Here is a 24480-nt window from a genome sequence, read left to right as displayed (position 1 = left end):
GGCATGCCCACCAGGGGGCGACGCTCTGCCCACCAGGGGGCGATGCTCTGCCCCTCTGGGGTGTCGCTCTGCCTTGACCAGAGCCACTCTAGCACCTGGGGAAGAGGCCAAGGAGCCATCCCCAGCGCCTGGGCCATCTTTGCTCCAATGGAGCCTTGGCTGCGGGAGGGGAAGAGAGAGACAGAAAGGAAAGGGGGGGTGGAGAAGCAAATGGGCGCTTCTCCTATGTGCCCTGGCCGGGAATCGAACCCGGGTCCCCCGCACGCCAGGCCGATGCTCTACCGCTGAGCCAACTGGCCAGGGCCGAAAGCAATTGCTTTTTATTGACTTGGTAGTGGGCTCTGCAGAGCAGCCCCTTTAGGTTTAAGAGCATTTTTCTACTTTCTTTTCACTTCCTGCAACTTCTCCTACTGCCTGAACTGCCGTACCTGTAATCTAGAATCCATTTTCTGTGATGGCAGTATAGCTCATCTTGCAAATTTCTCCCTTTGGGCTTTTCTTCGAAGCTGGTCTTCCACTGGAGAAGCGGGCGCCCATCTGTGTGGGGCCAGCCTGGGAGTTCTGGGTGAGGCTGGCCAGAGGGGCTGGCAGCCAGGCTGCTGAAGCCTCCATTGGCCAAGCTACAGTGCAGCCTCTAGACACCTGTAGAGAGCAGAGGGCTTCTAAATGAATTTCAATAAATTGGTGAATTACTGAATGGATTCTTTTAAAAGGTCACTGAATTTTAACCTTATAGCTTATATAAAGGTAAATTCCTGATTGATCAACTCTCTAAACATAAAAAATAAAATAATAATCAGATTTAAAAAAACACAGGCAAATAGTCTTATGGTCTTGGAGCAGTAGGAATGATCTTTCTCAACAAGAAAATATATAAATACTAAAGGAAAGTACTGACCCGTTTGTTTGCCTAAAATCTGGAAGACTTTGCACAGCTAAAGTCTCAACAGGAAAAATTAAATGAAAAACAGACTGAAAGTATATAAACTATAAAGGACCTTATAAATGTAGATGCAAAAATCCTCAGCAAAATATGAGAAAACCAAATCCAGCAATATGTAAAAGCATTATACACCATGACCAAGTGAAATTTACCATAGGAGTACAAGAGTGGTTTAATGTATGAAAATTATTCAGTGCCTACACCATATTAATAGAATAAAAAACAAAAACTATATATTCAACTCAATAGACATAGAAAAACATTTGACAAAACTCAATACACATTCATAATTAAACAAAACTTATTAACAAACTTGGAATAGAAGAAAATTTCCACAACCTGACAAAAAGGCATCACAGCAAAATTATTCTTTTCTTTTTCTTTTTAAGATAAAGAAGGAAACTTAATTCAGTGGAAACAGCTCAACAGTGAGACCACTCTGCTCCCTGATGGTCTGCTCTGCTCTGCTCCACTCTGTGCAGGTCTGCTTCACTCTCTTCTGGCGAGACATCTTTAGTGTTTCAGCTCAGCCAGAGAAACACAGTCTTCATTCTTTGGTGGAAAGGGAAGGTACGCATTCTAGCAAAATCCTTTTTATGGTGAAAGAGTGAATAGTTTTCTCCTATTATCAGAGACAAGGCAGAGATGCCCACTTTCACCTCTTCTATTCAACACAGTGCTGGAGGTTCTGCTCAATGAAGTCAGGGAAGCAAAAGAACTAAAAGGCATCCATTGAAAAGGAAGAAGTAAAATCATCTCTGTTGCAGATGAGATGTTCTTTATACAGAAAAGGAATTCACTTAAAGGCTAATAAACAAAAAGTTCAGTAATGTTGCAGAATACAAGATCAATATATAAAAATCAATTTTATGTCTTTACACTATCAATGAACTATCCAAAAGTAAAGTTGCCCTTGGTAACCACTAACCTACCTCTCTCTTTATGGATTTGCTTATTCTGGGAATTTCATATAAATGGAATTATGCTATATGTGGTCTTTTGTGACTAACTTTTTTGACTTGGAATAATGTTTTTTACGTTCTTCCATCTTGTAGCATGAAACAGTTCTCCGTTCCTTTTTATTGCTGTATAATATTCCATTTTATAGATATACCACATTTTGTACATTTGTCAGCTGATAGGCATTTGGATTTTTTTCTGCTTTTTAGCTATTATGAATAATGCTTTATGAACATTTATGTACAAGTTTTTGTGAGGACATATGCTTTCAACTCTCTTGTGTATATACCTAGAAGTGTAATTTCTGGGTCATATAACTTTATATTTAACTTCACAAAGGAACTGCCAAACTGTTTTCCAAAGTGGCTGCATCATTTTAAATTTCCACTAGCAGTATACAAGAGTTCCCATTTGTCTGCATCCGCATCAATGCTTGCTATTCTGTCATTTTATTTTAGCCATCCTAGTGAATGTAAATTGGTATCTCATTGTGGTTTTCATTACATTTCCTGATGCCTAATAGTGTTGAGTATCTTTTCATGTACTTACTGGTCATTTGAATACCTTCTTTGAAGAAATGTCTGTTCAGATCCTTTGTGCATTTTTAAGGTTATTTTATCTTTTTTATGGTGAGTTCTTTATTCTTATGCTAACATTTTCTCCCATTCCATGGGTTGTCGTTTCACTTTCTTGATGGTGTATTTTTAAAGCACAAAAAGTTTTCATTTTTATTAAGTCCAATTGATCTCATTTTTCTTTGGTAGCTTGTGCTTTTGGGGTCACATCTAAGAAAGCATTATTTGATCCAAGGCCAAAAGATATGCTCCTATATTTTCTTCAAGGACTTTCATAGTCTTTACTCTTACCTTTAGGTTAAGAACTCATTTGGAGTTAGTTTGTACATTAGGTGAAGTAGGGGTCTTTTCTCTTTCCTTTTTTCTTTTTGCATGTGGGTATCTAGTTATACAAGCATCTTTTGTTGAAAGAACAGTTCTTTCTCCATTGACGTGACTTCACAGTTTTATTGACATAAATAAATAAATAAATAAATAAATAAATAAATAAATAAATAAATCTCCACTTTAGAAACCTGATATTTTGTTCTAATAAAAAGCAATAGGATGATAATGGGTATCCTTCAGCCTCTTGGCAATTTTTTGGCATGAGGGTAAATAGTTGTCACAGGCATCATTAATATCTGTAGATGGTTTTCTTTTCTTTTTTTTTTTTTTTTTTTTTTTACAGAGACAGAGAGAGAGTCAGAGAGAGGGATAGATAGGGACAGACAGACAGGAAAGGAGAGAGATGAGAAGCATCAATCATTAGTTTTTTGTTGCGACACCTTAGTTGTTCATTGATTGCTTTCCCATATGTGCCTTGACCATGGGGCTACAGCAGACTGAGTAACCCCTTGCTCGGGCCAGCGACCTGGGTCCAAGCTGGTGAGCTTTGCTCAAACCAGATGAGCCTGCGCTCAAGCTGGCGACCTCGGGGTCTTGAACCTGGGTCCTCCGCATCCCAGTCCGAAGCTCTATCCACTGCACCACCACCTGGTCAAGCTGTAGATGGTTTTCATATAGAGAAACGGCTAATCCTGCAACTCATCTGATTGCAATGGGACTTTAAATGGGACTCTGTCTCAGTTTCAACCAGGGCTCTGTCTCAATTTCAGCCAGGTACCTCTGTGCAAATTAACAAAAAAGCAACTTTACTGGGCAGATGAATTACAATAAAGTGCCCCTTCTAGCACCTAATGTTGCTAGAGGAGCAAGGGCTGGAATTCAGCACTCGCTCATCTCCTTAGCTTGGCATCTTTGTGTAAGGTGCAAACTGCAAAATCATTTGCAGTGGTCTTGGATTCCATCTACAGCAACATTCCAAAGAGAGTTTCGAGGTCCATATAAGAGACATACAGCCTGACCAGGTGGTGGTGCCGCAGATAGAGTGTTGAACTAGGATGCAGAGGATGCAGGTTTGAAACCCTGAGGTCACAAGCTTGAGTGCGGGCTTATCCGGCTTGAGTGTGGGCTTATCCCGCCTGAGTGCAGGCTCACTAGCTTGAGCGCAGGGTTGCTGGCTTGAGCGTGGGATCATAGACGCGACCCCATGGTTGCTGGCTTGAAGCCCAAGGTGGCTGGCTTGAGCCCAAGGTCGCTGGCTTGAGCAAGGGGTTACTCGCTCTGCTGTAGCCCCCTGGGTCAAGGCACATTTGAGAAAGCAATCAATGAACAAGCAACCAACAAACAATTAAGATGCCACAACAAAGAATTCATGCTTCTCATATCTCTCCCTTCCTGTCTGTCTGTCCCTGTCTGTCCCTCTCTCTGATTCTCTCTATCTCTGTCCAAAAAAAAAAAACCCAAAAAATAACCCCCCCAAAAAAACATACAAAGGAATTGGAAAAAAGTATCCAACTCTACCCTGAAAAAGGAAGTTAGAGAGGTCAAAAAAGAGAAGATTATGTAAGTGTGTGTTGTGTGTGTGTTTGTAGTTCCTTCTCAAAGGCGGGGGAAAACTATTATACAATGGGGGTTTTAATAGGCAGGGCTAAAGGGGGGAAGAGGGAGAAGTAAAATGAAATAAAATTGTATTTGTGTACACTCTAACAGTGCCGCTTGTTCAACGTATTCATTTCTGAACTATCAAAATCAATAAACTACAATATAAAAGTAGCCATTTCTCTTTAAATCAGATAATGCCATTTCAAGAATCTCTGTAAAAATAACTTTGATTCAATTCAAATAATACTTTAAGTAGTTCCCTAAAGAAATAACTGTGCTGAAATTTGGGCAATGATAGCTGTAACATCATTTAAACACAGCTTCACTTTTTTGTCTTAATAGGATTCCACCCACTGCATCCTTCTGTGCATTGTTTTGATGATCCTGTCACTTAGGGTTCTTTGAGCTCACTTTTAAGGAGTCAAAATGAATGAAATAAACTCAGCACTGGAATACCTTTTTAAGAATTCTCCACATAGTATCCATGGACATTATTATTATTATTATTATTTTTTTTTTTTGTATTTTTCTGAAGTTGGAAACGGGCAGAGACAGTCAGATAGACTCCCGCATGCGCCCGACCGGGATCCACCTGGCACACCCACCAGGGGGCGACACTCTGCCCATCAGGGGGTGATGCTCTGCCCCTCCAGGGCGTGGCTCTGTTGCGACCAGAGCCACTCTAGCCCCTGGGGCAGAGGCCAAGGAGCCATCCCCAGCGCCCGGGCCATCTTTGCTCCAATGGAGCCTCGGCTGCGGGAGGGGAAGAGAGAGACAGAGAGGAAGGAGAGGGGGAGGGGTGGAGAAGCAGATGGGCACTTCTCCTGTGTGCCCTGGCCGGGAATCGAACCTGGGACTTCTGCACGCCAGGCTGACGCTCTACCACTGAGCCAACTGGCCAGGGCCCATGGACATTATTTGACAGGAAGTTGCTTCTATGTCATGATTAGCTTTTCTGTTTCTATTCATGTTATAATCACATATGATGGAATTATATGGAATGTGAAAACTCCCATTCAAATGTTAACAAAAAGAAGCCTGCTCCCCTTTTTCTCTATCCCAGACCTTATATTTGGTTACTCAAAAGAATAATTTTATAATTAATGCGGATGACTGGCCTAAAAATGACGATCCTCTTTTTATTATTACTTCATGATGAGGGCTATAGGGAAATTACTTTGTGGCCTAGGAAGTTCATTAAAATGCAAAATGAAGGTCTGGTGAAACCATCCCATATAATTCTGTCATACTTGATTATAACATGAATAGCAACATAAAAGCTAATCATGACATAGAAGCAACTTCATGTCAAATAATGTCCATGAATGAGCCAATTTAGTAAACTCTGAATTTACTGAGCCTATTCGAACATCCATAAAGGGGACTTAGTAACAACAGTCTTCCCATACGCCAGGTGAAACCCTCAGAGGGACTAGGCCTCAGTTTAATAATGAAAGAGAAGGCAAAGGGCTGATAATTGTTCTGTCTAAACAGAGTTTTGTGGCCTAACATAGATTGTGTCTTGAAATCTCCTTTGGGAGCGGAGCAGGCAGCTTTTCCTCTGCTTTCACAAACCTCATGCAAATTATTTAAACATTTTTGCAATTATTTTCCTGAAACTGAATTTTGGCCCAATGCCTAGAAACACTAAAAAGTGACATCACACTGAACCTAGAGATGCAGGTTCCAAAAAATTCTCTTGCAATCCTTACAACTAACTGTCTCAGAGGCCAATTTTCATATCACCATGTAAACATGGGAGTCTACTGGTACCTCTGCCTTTAGAGAGATTCCAGATAAGGACACAAGTAAGCAAATCTTCAGGCCAGGGGTCTCCAAACTACGGTCTGCAGACTGTATGTGGCCCCTTGAGGCCATTTATCTGGCCCCCGCCACACTTCCAGAAGAGGCACCTCTTTCATTGGTGGTCAGTGAGAGGAGCACAAGATGCAGATGCAAAGCGCAGTGTTGCTCACGTACAGTACTACTTTCAGTGATGCGGGATGCACACGTCATGGCTCTGGAGCGCGTCATATCACTTGTTACAGCTAGCAGTGACAAATATGGAACCGGACATTGACCATCTCATTAGCCAAAAGGAGGCCCATAGTTCCCATTGAAATACTGGTCAGTTTGTTGATTTAAATTTACTTGTTCTTTATTTTAAATATTGTATTTGTTCCCGTTTTGTTGTTTTACTTTAAAATAAGATATGTGCAGTGTGCATAGGGATTTGTTCATAGTTTTTTTTATAGTCCGGCCCTCCAATGGTCTGAGGGACAGTGAACTGGCCCCCTGTGTAAAAGGTTTGGGGACCCCTGCTTTAGGCAATTTAATTCTGGTTATCTTGCTATAACTTGACTGTGCAGTTTCTTTTTAATGTCCTTTCTAACTATCTGTGTGAAAAATACTTCTGTTGGCAGTTTCTTAAATCCTTGATGTGTCTATAACCCTCCTTTCTAATGTTAAGTGCAGAAAGAAGCCTGCTCCCCTTTTTCTCTCCCCCAGACCTTCTATCTCGTTATTCATACGGATAATTTTATAATGAATGCAGATGACTGGCCTAAAAATGATGACCCTCTTTTGTACTATTACTTCATGCTGAGGACAAAGAGGACAGAGGAAAATGACTCCTTGGCCCAGGAAGTTTATTAAAATGCTAAATGAAAACCTGGCGACAGCTCAAAGAACTCTAAATAACCTTGTGGTGGAAAACCTCCAAAACCTCTTTTTATCATCAGGTTAAACTAGGCTGGCTGTGACAAAAAGTAAGAAAATAAGTAGTTTTAAGAGTGCAAAGACACATCTATTTTAAAAAGGTAGGTCCATCCAGTGGTTGCAGGCAAATACGAAACAACCTTCTGTGACATGATGACGATAATTGATCGCCATATCACGGTTCCACAGGGTTCACAGCCAGTCCTGTGCAGCATCCACGTGTCGGGCATGGATGGAGTTGTGCAGAAGGAAGTGTAATTATGGCGTGGTTGATGCAGTGTTTTTTCTTGTTATCCAGTGCAAAACATGCCACAGACACAATCTTAAGTAGCATTCTTATGGCTAAAATTCCATGGAATGAGAATACCAAGTTACATGAAATAGAATGACAATTGGTACTCCAATTAATTCCACTCTAGTACTTGGGGGCTCTCTATTGCTGTGCCAGACTTTCATCATTCAACATGTCTCAGACTCTGAAAGATAAGAGTCTCCAAGACAAAGTCATTGAACTGTGGTATCTGTAAATTATTACTGGGGCACTTGAAACTTGTATTCGAATTTTCAGGAAACCAATAGGGATCGGAACAACACAGAAAAATTGACAGGAAGAGAAGCTAACCTTTCATGGGGTCCCAAGGAGGAGATACGAGGTAGATGTCTACGGGCTCAGGAAAGCTGACAAGGATGGAGAGAAGGCAGGCTTTCCTCGGAGCCCTCACATGAATACCTATGCCCTTTCTGGTCTGACTTCCTGACAGAGATGCACAACCCCAGCTAATTGAGCTTGTCTCCTATGCCCTTGTTCTCAGCCCCTGACATTGTCCTCACTGATGCTCCATTGGCTGCTATTCTGTCAGCCCCTTCACTAGAACCAAGCTCCCCATGCCAAACCTTAGTCCGGAACAATTTAAGCAACCTGAGCCCAGAAATCAATGTCTGCTTTAGCTCTGATACCCCAGCCTATAAGACACACTCCCGCCCGTGCATCCCTGCTATTTCTTCTCCCCCTCTTGGTAGTTGATCTGTTATGTGTCCTAGAATCAGTCCTTCAAACCCACCTTGGTCCTCTTTTTCAACTCCAGGTGGCTCCTGAAACTTAGGCCAAGGCCTGGAACTCTCAGCTCCTGACAACTTCTGGATTATGCCCCAAAGCTGAGAGCCTCCCAGCTGGACTACAACCAGGTCAGGTACAGGGCTCCTTTCCTCCTGCAGCTGGGCCTGTGCAGAGGCAGCTCCAGAACATGCCCTTTCTAGTCTGGCCTGCCTCACTCAGGCTATCTAGGCCATCTCAGGCTGTGCCCCTAATTAGGAAAGCTTGAGCTTGTGAGGCTGACTTCTCCTTCCTGTGTGCTAACGGGAGCTAGAAGAATTATCTAGATAGTTCTGTATTGAGATTGATGCTTCTACCTTTGTAACCGCCATGCTTTTCAAGGGATCTAGACAGTTAATATCACATATGCTGCTTACTAATCAAATTAAGACTGTTATTACAGAGTCACTGAAAGTCTTGATTTTGAAAAACATTTCATATTTTAGGGAAATAGTCATGATTTCACATTTGAGGGGAAGGCAGAATGCAGAGCTATATAAAGCTTTATGAGCTCATTGTGGCAGACATCATGTGGGATTTTGGCTGCTCAGCTCAGCATCTAAACTCCTTTCTGAAGTTTGGGAACTTCCCCACCATGTGATTCTTTATGTGCAGAAGGCCTCCTACCTTTATAGAGATAGGGAATTAAGAGTGTTTCTGTCACTCGTCCCTGACAGCTGGGGAAGGCACACGGGCTAGACTTGATCAAGGACCCAGACTCACCCAGACTTGGAATAGAGACCTAGTGATCCACAGGATAGTGGAAACTCCATCCCATCAGCGAGGGCAACACAATGCTAGGGCGGCAGGCCCAGCAGAGTCTGGCCTACACTGAAGAAGTACCAGCTTTGGTGATGGTTTTTAGCATTGGAGCCTCACTCAACTAATTCCATGGCGTTATCTGGCCTCTGGTTCTGCTTTAGTACCCTTCCGTTGACATTTCTACTCTTACTCTTTTCCAAGATTGGTTCTTGAGGCTTTCCTGTGGATTTACGAGCTGCCAAATATCTTTTCAATAAATTCTTTTTTATTTAATGGAGCGGTAGTTCTTTCTGTTGCTTACAGCTAAGAATCCTGACTATTATATCAATGTACTTTAAAATGCAAAAAAAGAAGATTTGATGTGCACCAAATGTTAATAACGGTTCTCTTTATGTGTGTGAGATCTGAGATCATTTTAATTTTCTTCTTTTCTCTGATGCACATCTTCTAAAAATTTTAGTAATGTGGTATTACCATAGTAGTCAGAGAATAAGTAAGTTTTAAAATTTGAGATTACTTTTGATCTGATGTGTTTAATTGTTGGAAAACAACTAACTTGATTACTCAGGTGCAATCCATGTTGCTTCTACTAGAATAATGTACTTGGTGACTTTAACCTTGGCCTGGGCAAATAATAAGTATTGGGATAAATGAAACGCCAATATCTTTTGAAAAAAAAATTCCTTGAGCCCAATTCTTATTGTTCAGTTCTTATCTACAATATTTTTCATTTGTTTTAGAATTCAATATTCCTTTGACGGACTGAGAAAATTGGACTATGTTTAGGAAACTTTAACACAAGTCAAAGCAATAAGGATTTTGTTCTTAGCATTGATGTCAATAAAAGTGTGTATAAGCATAGGAATGCTGCTCTTATGATTCTTTATCAATTTCTGTTAAACAGGCATTCCAATAGCTTTTCAAATACTAAGAATACTAGTCTAGTGTCTAGGGTATTGAACTTATAAGTAATTCATGAATGGTTACCAGCCATGGTGAGAGTAGCAAAAAGAAAATGTATACTAGTATCCTTTCTTAGAACAAAATTCCTGCTACCAAGAGAAAACAGAGACCATCATTGTTAGGAATCAGAAATAGTCTTGTGTCTTCCTATAAGAGCACACAGACATTTTCTGTATCCTAGCCTTACATTAGGAGATTGTCTGCTTTTGACCAAGGGTGAGAGATCAAAGTGACATGGATAAGAGTCTCCTGCCCTTTCATCAATACTACTGAGACAACAGTCAAGAAAACTCTGTGAATCTGAATCAGTGGTGATCAGTACATTGCTGCCATCCTCAAAATGTGGCATCCCCACAGGTCATGCCAACCAAAGCAGCAAGGCATAGTGTAAAACAAGGACAGTGAAATTTAGTCCCACAGATTTGGTGTTAATCCCAGGCCAAATATTTATCAATTTACTGCATGAGTTACTTGACCTCTCGGAGCCTCAGTTTCACCACAGAACACAGATCAAAGAAATATCTCAGGGTGTTAAAGAAAATAACGTATATAAAACTCCCAGCACAGTTTCTGGCTTATAATGGATACTCAGTAAATGTAAGTTTCCTTCCATCCATGATTTCTTCCCCCTCCCTTATTTTACTGGGAAAATCTTTATCTTTTAGAACGATTGACTTGAGATAAAATTTTTGTTTTTGTAATATCTTATTGTATAGTTATTTTCTTTAAATCTCTCAAGTCTGATGAAAAACTATGCAGAGTTACTTTCTAATTGTTCCCTTGGAAAGAGAGACCTTGCCCAAACCATGAAAAATTATAGATAGGAGGAAACATTCTCTATCAGCTGAGCAAATGATCTATGTCACTACTGCATGTGACAAATGGACTGTCATTTAACATGTAAGAAAAAGCATTAAAGTTTAAAGGAAAAAGTAGTAGAGCTCATGAGGTTAAATAGTGCAACAAAGGAAGAATTAACATTTGCTTGGAGAGCATGCCAAGCTTCAGTAGATAACCAACACTTCTGTTTACTGAAAGGAAATAATCTATATTGAGCAAAATGCCTTCATAAATTGTTTAGGTGTGGCTAATTAGCGTGAATATTAAGATACAGCTTCCTATGTCCTTCCAAACAGCATTTTTCTTGCCAATGTGTAAATGAGACTCCAGTCTCTGAGAAGACGACACAAGAACAGAAGTGCAGAAAAGAAGGAAAATCAAACTGGAGAAGAAGTTCTGTCAAAAAGGAAATCAATAATTTTGCTACTGAGAAATTGCTACTATCCTTATACAAGAAGGGGTAGAAAGGTCAGACCAAGCTAACCTGTGTGATAAATGAGTTTATAAAGTAGCCTGTATCAGGAGATTAATTTAGTTGGCTGTGTTAGGTGTGATAATATATACCACACTTCCCACAGATTTTTTTCTTTTATTAAAATCTTACCATTGAGCTGAGTGTAAGGCACACCATGTCTACATTAATGATATAAACAGCACTAACTCCTGCTGGAGCATGAAAGCATTCAATGTTATTATTAAAGTATCTATCCAACGTATATTTTAAATGGGATATTTTCCTTCTTGACATCTTAGACAATTCCAAGTCAATCAAGGACACAGAAAAAGTGTTTTTGTTCTACAACCACCCTGTCTCCCTGGGGCATTTGGAGCCTCATTAAATACCCACTGTTGTTGCTGCCAAATTGTAAATTAAATAGAGGTTTAAATTAAGGAGTTTTGACTGTATACATTTATAAACAACTAAATCAGGTTTAAAACTCAGTTTCATTTATCTTTACTAGTTGTCTGTTATCAATGTAGTTCATGTTCCACTAGCTGTCACTTTTTACATTAAGAGAAAGATATTTGGAAGATGATGTCAGTTGTGAACAATTTTACACAATTTCCCTACCTCTTTTATAAAACTAACCAGTAGATAGAAGAATTCTGGATTAGAGACACATTAAAAACAATATAGAGCAATGTAATCCAGACATGTGCTTCCTGGAATGTTAAGAAGGAACAGAAAGTAGAGCGAGGTGAGATGGTCTCCAGTTCTCATGAAGAACTCGGTGCACTCAGTAGATGATACTGAGCTTAGGACCTACAAATCTAACTTCTGTATGGAAGAGGAATAGTGAGAGGCATGAGGGACAGAGCCAGCGCAATATTATATCATGTTTTCTGATAATAACTTATAGAGATAGTAATAGATATTGTACAAAACAACCATCAAAAAATGAATAAATAAAAAGGTCAACTAAGGTTAGCAAACTGTACTATAAAAAGGATGAAACAGGTTTCTTTCTCTCTTCTTTTTTTTAACTTCAGTAATCCTCAAGCTTCTAATAAGTTAAGGTGCACTAAATCTTCAAAAGGGTAGCAATAATAATAGCATTCTTCTTGTGCAAGAAACAGCAAGGTTTACATATTAAATAGGTAGCCCACTGAACACTTTCTGAATTTTCCAAGTTTTCTATAGTGAACACATATTAAATTTTTTTTATCAGAAACAAACAAAAAACTTCCTTCTTTCTTTACTCTTATATTCAGTCCAGCAATAAGTCCTGTTCACTTTACCTCCAAAGTATATCCCGAATCCAACTACTTCTTACAAAATCCCAAGACCACAACCATAGTCAAAGCCCCTATATTCCTTCTCCTGGACTGAGGCAGCACCCTCATAAGTGCTCACTGACACCACTCTTGCGCACCCTCAGTCCATCTGATTTTTCCACAAAGCCTGCTAGAGGAATCTACCTGAAACATCAGCTGGATTATATATTTCCCTGCCTGAAACCCTCCAAGAACCTCTCCCACAACCAGAATAAAACCCAAACTCCTGCCTTTTGTCCTCAAAGCCCTACCCAATCTGGCACCTATCTGTCTTTCTGCTCTCACAGGCCACCCTACTCCCTGGCTGCTATGTTCTAGTCATAGTGACTTCTCATTGTCTCCCCACAAACCCAGCTCATTCCACACTCCAGGCCTTTTTGCTATGAGAAAGCTTGTCGGGGCTACTCACCCAACTTCTTCATTTTCCTCTTTCAGATTTCGACTGATATGTCAACTTTATAGAGAGCTTGTCTCTGACCAGTCATGTCACCCATGAATCCTCTTCAATTGCACTTACTGCAGCCTGAAGCAACCATATTTGTGATGTTTATCATCTCTTTCTTTACTAGAATAGAATCTCCCTGAGAACAAGGACCCTTATTCAGCTATATGTCCAGAGCACTTAGAATGAAGCATAGGACATAGTAGGTGCTCAATACATCTTTGGAAGGGGAAATGCAGAGAAAAAGACATTTACTGTAACTTGTGCAATGGTGCTAAAAACAGGACCCTCTGCATAAATTTGACAGGTGTACGTCATCCTCGCTTTACAAAAGGAGAAAATAAGATTTAGAGAAGTTAAGCAACTTGTCCAGCATCTCACAGCAAGTGCCTGTATGTTATATCAATACTTGGGCAGAAGACATCCACTTGAAAAATTTTATTTCATAATCTCCCAAACCTTAGCAATGTAAATTCCCCAATCCTAATAATTAGCACCACAGCAAAGCCTGCAGTTTCTCCATATCTTGTTCTTCTTTATTTTTTTTTTTGACAGAGACAGAGAGAGAAACAGATAGGGACAGACAGATAGAAAGGTAAAGAGTTGAGAAGCAGCAATTCTTCACTGCGGCACCTTAGTTGTTCATTGATTGCTTTCTCATATGTGCCTTTACCTGGGGCTATTGATCAGGCTCTATTTCTTGCTCTTGCAAAATATATTGACATTTAATTTTCAGGCATTTGACTGTTGTAAATAAGTGAATTCTTCAGATAACTAAAACCCACATGTTAACTGTCAGAACTTTACTTATTTACATGTTTAGTAAAACGTTCCTAAAAGGTACTGTGTATTTCTCAGTCTTCTTAAATGGAGCATGTGTGTTAGGAGAATTTCATAATTTCTGAATCATGGTAATTTTTAGAAACATCAGTTATTATTCTGAACTAAAAGAACTTTATATACATCATAGAAGAATTGGCTACATAATGTGCAGAGCCTGGTGCAAAATAAGAATGAGCCTCTTGCTCCAGACTTAAAAATTGTTAGGATGGTGACAACAGACCATCAAGTCAAGCACCCGGCCCCACAAGTCTACACAGGCCACATGCCATGAAGCTAACCCTGCATCATACTCCATAGTGTCTCATTCATAATAGGGATTCATAAGCATTTACTGAATAATGAACAGTATCTTTAAGGCCTAGGAGTGGTGTAGGGCTCATTTCTCGGAACAAATTCAAATGTGATGAAAATAATAGTAGTAACATTGAGTTATGTGTCAACAACTTTTCAAAGTGTTTCACATGCATTATCCTATCTGATCCTCAGAAAACCCTATAAAAAGCATGAAACAAACTCAATTGGAGTGCTTAACCAAACACAGGTTCCATTTTCATATAGTATTTGATAAGGGTCTAATATCCAGAATACACAAATATATAAAGAACTTTAACAGTTTGTATCAATAGAGTTTTCCAGAGAACCTGAACCAATAAGATATATGTGTATATTGTGTGTATCGTGTATGTGTTTATATACACATGCATACTTATACATATAATATGTGATATATATACACACAAACATATATACATACTTACACATACATATATACACACAAGATTTACTTATTTATTTTAAAGAAGTGGCTCACACGATATGGGGACAGGCCTTCAGTCTGGAATCTCAAGAGGGACTTCTAGTCTTTTTTTTTTCTGTGACAGAGACAGTGAAAGAGACAGAAGGAGGGACAGATAGGGGCAGACAGATAGGAAGGGAGAAAGATGAGAAGCATCAATTCTTCATCTGGCATCTTAATTGTTCATTGATTGCTTTCTCATATGTGCTTGACTGTAGGGGGAGAGGAAGGGCTACAGCAGAGCAAGTGACCCCTTGCTCAAGCCAGAGATCTTTGGGCTCCAGCCAGTGACCAGGGGTCATGTCTACAATCTTATGCTCAAGCCAGCAACCCTCACTTAAGCTGGTGAGCCTGTGCTCAAGCCAGATGAGCCTGTGCTCAAGCCAGCAACCTCAGGGTTTCAAACCTGGGTCCTCTGCAGCCCAGTCCAACACTCTGTCCACTGTGCCACTGCCTGGTCAGGCAGAACTTGTAATCTTGAGGTACAGTTTTTTCTTCAGGAAACCTCTGTTTTTGCTCTTAAGGCAACTGTATAAAATTGAGGTTCACCCACATTATCAAGCATGATCCCTTTTCCTTAAAGTCAACTGTAAATGGTAACCACACCTACAAAATACCTTCATAGCAACATGTAGACTAGTGTTTGACTAAATAAATGGGCATCATAGCCTTGACATGTTGACACATAAAATTCATCATTACACAATTTAAAGAACAAAAAGACAAACAACCAATTTGAAAAGAGCCAAATAATGTGACTATACATTCTCCAAAGAAGGTATACAAATGGCCAATAAAACATGAAGAAATGCTCAATATTGTCAGTCATCAGGGAATCCAAATCCAAATCACAAGGAGTTACCACATCATATCCACTAAGATGGCCTTAATAACAAAGGAAAATAATAATTACTTTAGAGAACACAGATAAATTGGAACCCTCAGACAATGCTGATGGGAATGTAAAATGGTGCAGCCACTGTAAAAAACTATTTGGCAATTTCTCAATAAGTTACACATAAAATTACCATATGGCCTAGAAATTATTCTTTTAGGCATATATCTAAAAGAATTAAAAATAGGTGTTCAAATAAATACTTGTACAAAAATATTCATAGCACTCTATTCACAATAGCTAATAGGTAGGAAAAAGTCCAAATGTCCCTCAAGAGATGAATGGATAAATATAATGTGACATATCCATACAATGGAATATTATTCAGCTATAAAAATGACCTACTGAGCCTGACCAGGCAGTGGCACAGTGGATGAAGTGTCAGACTGGGATGCAGAGGACCCAGGTTCAAATCCCCGAGGGGGCTGGCTTGAGTGCGGCCTCATCCAGCTTGAGTGCAGAGTTGCTGGCTTGAGCGTGGGATCATAGACATGACCCGATGGTAGCTGGCTTGAGCCCAAAGGTCACTGGCTTGAAGCTGAAGGTCACTGGCTTGAGCCCAAGGTTGCTGGCTTGAGCGAGGGGTCACTCATTCTGCTATAGGCCCCCCACACCAAGACACATTTGAGAAATCAATCAATGAACAACTAAGGTGCCACAACAAAGAATTGATGCTTCTCATCTCTCTCCCTTCCTGCATGTCTATCCCTATATGTCCCTGTCCCTCTCTCTGTCTCTCTGTCCCTGTCTCTCTCACTAAAAAACCCCCCAAAAAACAATGACCTACTGATACATTGTATAACATGGATAAACTTTGAAACATTATACTTGAAAACAAATAATCCAGACAAAAAAAGTCACATATTTGTGACTGCCTTTATATGAAATATCCAGAATAAACAAATCCATACAGACTAAAAGTAGATTAGTTGTTGTCTACAGCTATTTGTGGAGGAATATGCAGAATGACTGCTAATGAGTTTGGGATTTCTTTTTGGGATGATGAAAATGTTCTCAAATTACATAATAGTGATGGTTGTACAACAATGTATACATATTTAAAACCACTGAATTGTACACTTAGAAGAATGAGTTTTGTGACATATGAATTATATTTCAGTAAAGCTGTAATAAAAGAAAAAAAAAGAATCATGGGCCTAACCATCATGCATATCATTTTGACAAATTTGGGAGTTTAGAGGTCTTTTTTTGTTCAACTTCTGGGTATAATAAATATGTCCATTGATTGATTTAACTGTATAAGAGGGCTCTACATAAAGGAGGTATCAGAATAAAAGCAAGAAATTCACAGAGAAGGGGCAAGGGGAGAGAAGAGTTTCTTTTGTCAGAGTCTTTTTCTCTACTCCTCTGATTTCTAGAATGCCATCAGAACTGCCTGTTCTGGGCCCTAGAATTTAGTTTGAGAAACACTGGTCAAAACCATTTGGTAGAGCCAAGATAATGTGTATCAGTACCTCTTATTTAATCTGAAGGACTATAATAGTCAACTGATAGTATTAAGAAAGATCTTGCCTTGTTTAACATTCTTGTAAGAGACATACTGATGAAGAAAGATGTGTTGAAGAAATCTAATTGTTTAGAAGTGTTAAATGCTTTTGTAGATAAATATCGTGGTTCCATATTTAAAAAGTAAAACAACATACAAAGTCATTCACAAACCTCATAGAGGAGTTGAATAATGTGAAGCCAGGTGTTAATGCTAGAGATATACAGCATAAGGGGAAAGAGAAAAGCTCAAAGAAGCGACTCATTTCAAGAAAAAGTCAGAAAAAATCATTGCTTATAATGAGCATAAGTTTCTATGCCAAAACCAAGCTTAAGAGAAGACACCTGCTTCATGAAGAAGAGAGTTATTGCCTAGCCTGTGGTAGCACAGTGGACAAAAAGTTGACCTGGAATGCTGAGGTCACTGGTTTGAAACTCTGGGCTTGCCTAGTCAAGGCACATAAAAGAAGCAACTACTATGACTTGATGTTTCCTGCTACTCCCCCACTTTCTCTCTCTCCTCTCTCTAAAATCAATCAGTAATTTTTTTTTAAAAAAAGAGAGGTGTTGACTGGCAAAGCCAAGCTTACTGCTACTGTCCCAGAAAGAGAGAGTTGCTTGATATAGGACAATCTTGTTATTTGCAAATTAGAATCAAGCAATTTGAAACTATGTGATATAAAATAATAAAGTCTTCATGCACAAAATGGAAAGAATGCAAATTCTGAAACTTTAAATTTATCAAGAATTTAAATTTCAAAGCTGGTATGTCATGGATTTATAAATTAGGTGTATGTCATTACTATAATGGTGTCACTTTTAGCTGTTAAGTAGGAATACCTGTCCTGTTTTTGTCATGATTAGGCTAAAATTAATTTGAACTGCACAAAATCTTTAGAAAGATTCTTCCTCTAAAGCTCTTCCTTCATGAAATGCTACTCCCCTCGAAGAAGAGCTTGATCATGGGATTTCCTAACCCTGATCTATAAAGAATGATGATGAGAGAGGAAATTCTACATAGACCCTCTCATCCAATACAGTCAGGACAGGGAGTTGGTTGGTTAATGGAGGCTATGGTTAAAGAGGTAAATCATTTTTAAAATCACAAATTATATATATAAAATTTTTATTTTAAATTAAAATATTATAACTGCATTCTTTGCCAAGGTTTTGATAGAAGGTTCAGGCTTTTTCTTTGAAAGTCAGTCAGGTGATTAGAGTTTCACTTTGTTTTTCTTAAACACAACACAGCCATGATGCATCCTATTTTATTTTATTTTATTTTATTTTATTTTATTTTATTTTATTTTATTTTATTTTATGTTACTTTATTTTATTCCATGAGAGAAGGGGAGGCAAAGAGACAGACTCCTGCATGCGCCCAACCAGGGTCCACCCTGCAAGCCCACTAGGGGACAATGCTCTGCCCATCTGGGGCGTTGCTCTGTTGCTCAGCAACTGAGCTCTTCTTAGCACCTGAGCCGGAAGCCATGGAGCCATCCCCAGCTCCTGGACCAACTTGCTCCAATGGAGCCTTGGCTGCAGGAGTGGAAGAGAGAGATAGAGAGAGAAAAGAGAGGAGGAGGGGTGGAGAAGCAGATGGGTGCTTCTTCTGTGTGCCCTGACTGGGAATCGAACCCAGGATGTCCACACGCCAGGCTGACTCTCTACCACTGAGCCAACCAGCCAGGGCCCCTTTACTATTTTTAATAATAGTTTCTTTAAAAGGAATCTAGAACTAAGAGACACCTGTTGGGCAAACTGAGTGCAGAGTCCTTTTAGATTTTTATAATTGCTTTTCTATTTTAACCATTGCCCAGCAACTTACTTTTATTGGACCTTTTCAAATAGTCAACTAAGTTTTCATAGAAACAACTTTCTTTTTGTATTCACATTTGGTATGTTTATATAATATTGAGTTTAACTTATTAATAATGATGACCAGTTTGGAATGAATATAGAGGAATAAGTATAGAATCTAACTGGTAGTGCAGAAGTGCATGGTGGTGTGGAGAGAAGCTTTCTGGCTATGAGTTATAAGGTGAGGTGTGTGTAAGCCAGTGCATTTCCCTGTAACATTAGGCATGCTTTCAATGTGTCTCAAGGACAACTGGAGCAGCTTCACACCACCAAGTTTGCCCTGCTCCTCTGCCTCTCTCTTCTTCACTGCTAAAAGTTCATTTGCAAGCCCAGGGCACGCCTTTTTCAAACATTTTAGCTACTAGTGGTGGCCAGTCCAGACCTACTATGCTCAGTGCCTCCTCCACCAGAGGGCCCACTGAGTCTATGACAGCATGTGCCCACACACTGATTGTCATCACAGTGTTGTGGTGTCGCTGTTCATGTATATACCCAGCTGCTATTCTGTTATCTCCAGCTGGTTTGGCCACATAGTTCTGTAACATACAAGAAACTATTTCTGAAACTGAATGTTAGGTCCAGATGATGCAGCTAGCCCAGAGCAGTTTTACCATTAGATAAAGTAATTGGGTTGGGGGTCTCAGGAGGACATGGTAGGGGGTATGAAATGTAATGAGAGTGCTCCCTTCACCCAGTAGACTTCACATCCTAGACAGCTGGCCCTCATCAGCACCTCAATGCATGTTCCTTGAAGACAGATTCACATTCATTGAATCATGACAAACTTGATGTCATCTCGTATCTTTGTTGACAATGACAACTGTATTATTTAAACTTGGAAAGGTAAAATCAATTTGCATAGTGATAGAGTGTATGGCTTGCAACCATTCTGAAACCTGGTATTTGGGGTAACCATCTCTACAGAATACTAACTTCCCTTCTCTTTCATTTTCTAATTGCCTTGCTGGTCAGCTACCCTGGATTTCTTTTGGTGGGGAAGGGGATTATGTAACATGGGAGGTGGGAATACAGTTTTTGAAAGGTTTAATATGAAAACTAAGGGAAATGGGAATCCAAAGGACATGTTGAGCCAAAAATTTCTTGAGCATTGCCAATACTAAGAATGAAATCAAAATTCAAAATGATGTATATACAGTAGAAAAGAGGTTAGAAATACATTGAAGTTACACATTTTGAATTTCCAAGGAGGAATAACAGACTTTGAGAAAATAAAGTGACTTGGTAAATCCATATGCAATTGTATCAAAAATCAAAGGTTGGTAGGCCAGAAATAACCACGTCAATGAGCCTGAGGGCCCCATGTCTCGCTGTGACAGAGAGGACAGCTTCCAGGTCATAGGTGAGAATGGTGCTGATTTGAAGGTTCAAGTTCCTCTTTCCATGTTTTCCCATCATCAAACTGTATTCAAATTACAGCATCATTTCAATACTGCACCATGAGAGGTAACATGTTCCTCCTCTCATGTTACTAGTGAGTCTTCTTCCTATGTGCTTAGAAATTTGTCTGTCTTAAGGAAAATTTCTTTAGCTGGATCATTTTGACTAACAAATGACCAATTCCCTAGCCCCATTGCTCCTGGCAGTAACCCGGTAAATGTTTACCTGTGTTCCTAAGAGAAATCCCTCCAAAATGTTTCCTCACAGATACTTCTCTCTAAGCCCACCTCTAGTTGCATGAGATTCCTTGGACCTCATCTGGTGTTTCGGGATTCGCATAAGCCTGCATTTCTTCACATACCTCTAGGACATGTTCAGACAGCCATCTCTGTTCTCTGTCTGGTCTTTCACACCTACACTCATTGTATAACCCCGTAGCAGTAGCAGCAGCCCCTTTCTGTGCATGGGTTAACTAAGCACAGATTACACTGATACTGCTTCTTCACTAACATCCTGGCATCCTGGAAGCCATCAAAGGGAACCCTCCTCAGACACTACCCTCTATCCCCAGACCTTTCCCAGCTCTTTCTCCTGGTCATACAGAAGGGCTTTTCTTCTCGGGCTTGAAACCAGGCCCTAAGGCTTCCTTCGACCTTGCAGTGGACTTATCAGAACGTCTTCTCAACAAAGGCTGGTCTCTTCTTACATGGAAATCTCTCCTGTCAACCACTTGGGAGATTGAAAACATTTTCTTCATTCAGTTCCTGTCAGAACTGAATCAGACCAGCTCATACCTCGAATTCCCATTGATTGGCCAACTTTTGCTTTGCCCACAGTGTCCAGCTCTTAGCTGGCGCCTTTGCTTCAGGGTCTGCTGCTCCCTCTGATTCAGCATCTTGCCTTCTTTGGGGACTTCTCAGTTTTGCTGGGTTTCTGTCTCTACCTTGATGGTCTATGTTGGTCAAATAAGTTTTTAAAATATGATTTTTATGTTTGCTTGCTTATATAAATAGTTTGCATTGGGGGCTGGGCAGTGTCAGGTCTGTAAAATTGCAAATTACCTTCCTGCTTGGGAAGGGCCATTGTCTTCCTAATGTTTGCTGGAGGAGAGGTTTTCCTGTCAGAAAGTTTTGGAAAAAAAAGAGTGCTGAAGGAGAAGCCAGTTTGTGCAGAGAGAGAGAAGCCATGTTTTGCAGGGAGAGCAGAAAGAATGCAGGGTGCTGAGAGAAGGTGTGCAGATGGGGAACCAGAGGTGAGGGGCTTTGTGAGCTCTGCTGAGACTGGTGTGGCCTTTGATTCTAGGAGGAACTGAAGAAGATTCTCCTGGTTGTGGAACCGGATAATGTGTCAGGGCTTTGTGAGCTCTGACTGAGTGAAAGAGAAATGTTTTTCCTGTGTGTGTTGCTCATCGCTGGTGCAAGACTTTAATAAAGGAATGGCCTACCATTTTTTGGCTCCACTCTTTCTTTACCATTTGTCCAAATTCAATGAAAACCTGCATGTGAATGGCCGGGATGATCATGACTACTGGCCTTACAGTCTACCTTAACCTCAACCCAAACTGTCATGTACTGCTACCTTAACGCATTCTATGGTGAGACTTATCAGCAGTTAAAACTGTCACTCAAACAAAAAAGCAGTGCTCTCCAGGGTTGTCATTCTTGGAAACAAAAGAAACTATAAATTTTATTTATTTTTAAAATAATTGGCCCTGGCCGGTTGGCTCAGCGGTAGAGCGTCGGCCTGTCGTGCGGGGGACCCGGGTTCGATTCCCGGCCAGGGCACACAGGAGAAGCGCCCATTTGCTTCTCCACCCCCCACCCCTCCTCCTTCCTCTCTGTCTCTCTCTTCCCCTCCCGCAGCCAAGGCTCCATTGGAGCAAAGATGGCCCGGGCACTGGGGATGGCTCCTTGGCCTCTGCCCCAGGCGCTAGAGTGGCTCTGGTCACGGCAGAGCAACGCCCCAGAGGGGCAGAGCATCGCCCCCTGGTGGGCAGAGCGTTGCCCCTGGTGGGCGTGCCGAGTGGATCCCGGTAGTCTGCATGCGGGAGTCTGTCTGACTGTCTTTCCCCGTTTCCAGCTTCAGAAAATACAAAAAAATAAATAAATAAATAAAAATAATAATAATAATTAACTTTGCCTGACCAAGCGGTGGCACAGTGGATAGAGCGTCAGACTGGGATGCAGAGGACCCAGGTTCAAGATCCCAAGGTCACCAGCTTGAACACGGGCTCATCTGGTTTGAGCAAAGCTCACCAGCTTGGACCCAAGGTCGCTGGCTTGAGCAAGGAGTTACTCAGTCTGCTTATAGCCCACGGTCAAGGCACATATGAGAAAGCAACCAATGAACAACTAAATGCCACAACGAAAAACTGATGATTGATGCTTCTCATCTCTCTGCGTTCCTGTCTGTCTGTCCCTATCTATCCCACTCTCTGACTCTCGCTCTGTCTCTGCAAAAAAAAAAAACAAAACAACAAAAAAAAACTTTTCCTGTTCACCATCATCCAGGTTATTGCTAATAGTCTCTACAAGCTGCCTGACCAGGCGGTGGTAAAGTGGATAGAGCATCAGACTGAGACGCAGAGAACCCAGTTTCAAAGCCCCAAGGTTGCCAGCTTGAGTGCGGGCTCACCAGCTTGAACGTGGGGTTGCTGGCTTGAGTGCAGGATCATAGACATGACCTCATGGTCGCTGGCTTAAGCCCAAGGTTGCTGGCTTGAGCAAGGGGTCACCGCTCTGCTGTAGCCTCTGGTCAAGGCACATATGAGAAAGCAATCAATGAACAACTAAGGAGACTAAGGAGCTGCAAAAAAGAATTGATGCTTCTCATCTCTCTCTCCCTTCCTGCCTATCTGTCCCTATCTGTCCCTCTCTCTGTTTCTCTCTATGCATCTCTGTCACACACCCACACACACAAAAGTCTCTACAAGCTATCTCCTGGGGAGGTCTGGTACATTTCTGGATTTTGGTCATTATCTTGCTAAATTCTTTAATTACTTCAGTAGATTCTGTACTGAATCCTTGGCTGTTACACATCCTCTTAGGGAACCTATAATGTGATTTACACTGTGAAAGTTACATTGCACAAGAATGTCCTGCAGAGTGTGTTGAACGGGAAGGTGTCCAGGCTCCCTCTCCACAATCCTGCTGCAGTAGATCCAGGCATTTGCCTCTTTCTCTCACACACCCAAGTGATTCTCCAGCCAGAAACAGGAGGAGCAGATTCCTTCCCCAAGTGGGCCATTCCTGCTGTGGTGGCCCAGGAGACTTTAATACTTATGTGTTTACTTTAATTTACATTTTAAAAAACCATAGAATAACAAAGCATGATTTCATAGACACTATATAGAAGGCTAAATAAAAATAGTGGGTTAATTTAAAGGATTATTAAGTAAATAATAGTGGAAGTAGAACTCATGAAAAAATTATGAAAGTGGCAGGTACATGATGAATTTGAAGGAATAGTGTATCAAGGACTATGACTGTTTCTATGAATATTTGACTTAAAAAAATAAATTTATGGGTGACACTGGTTAATAAAATTATATAGGTTTCATGTGTATAATTTTATAACACAATATCTATAGTGCATTGTGTGTTTACCACTCAAAGTCAAATCTCCTGTCACCGAATATTTGACCCCTTTACTCTTTACTGCCCCCCTCGCCCTCCTTCCCTCTGGTGACCACCATACCGTTGTCTCGGTCTACCAGTTTTTGTTGGTTTGTTTGTCTTGTTTGTTCATTTGTTGTTTTCAGTTTTTACATCTCACTTATCAGTGAAATCATATGGCTCTTGACTTTTTCTGACTTATTTCACCTTAGCATCCTTAGCATAGTATTCTCAGAAGCCATCCATGTTGTTGCAAATGGCAGTATTTCATCTCTCCTTACGGCTGAGTAGCATTCCTTTCTATATATATGTATCACATCATCTTTATACAATCATCTATGACATGATTATTCTGAAATTTCCAGAAATGTTTCTTTCTATATAGTATTTATATTTAAAATAAAAGGCTGCATTTTCACTGTGACAATTTCATAAAAATAGGAAGAAGAAAGTAAAAATCCCTGAGGAACCACCACTGAGAGATTACTGTTTACATCTGTATACTGCCTCCTTACCTTCCCTCTTGGGCTTGCTCATACTTGCTTTCTTTCAGCCTCTCTGAGGCTCTCT

At 40.4% G+C, this 24480-nt stretch overlaps 1 non-coding gene and 1 pseudogene across 1 annotated transcript; one reads left to right on the top strand and one right to left on the bottom strand.

Moving 5' to 3' along the window:
• Positions 1-320: 320 nt before the first annotated feature.
• Positions 321-10273, bottom strand: LOC136404469 (large ribosomal subunit protein mL52-like; annotated as a pseudogene).
• An 11731-nt stretch (positions 10274-22004) lies between these two features.
• Positions 22005-22080, top strand: TRNAD-GUC (transfer RNA aspartic acid (anticodon GUC)). The gene has a single exon. It is a non-coding gene; the product is annotated as a tRNA-Asp (tRNA).
• The last annotated feature ends 2400 nt before the right edge of the window (positions 22081-24480 follow it).

The sequence above is a fragment of the Saccopteryx leptura genome, chromosome 4 (assembly GCF_036850995.1).
Source record: "Saccopteryx leptura isolate mSacLep1 chromosome 4, mSacLep1_pri_phased_curated, whole genome shotgun sequence".
In the NCBI taxonomy this organism is placed as follows: Eukaryota; Metazoa; Chordata; class Mammalia; order Chiroptera; family Emballonuridae; genus Saccopteryx; species Saccopteryx leptura.
Note: the sequence above shows the minus strand (reverse complement) of the source record. Positions and strands in the feature narration are given on the sequence as shown.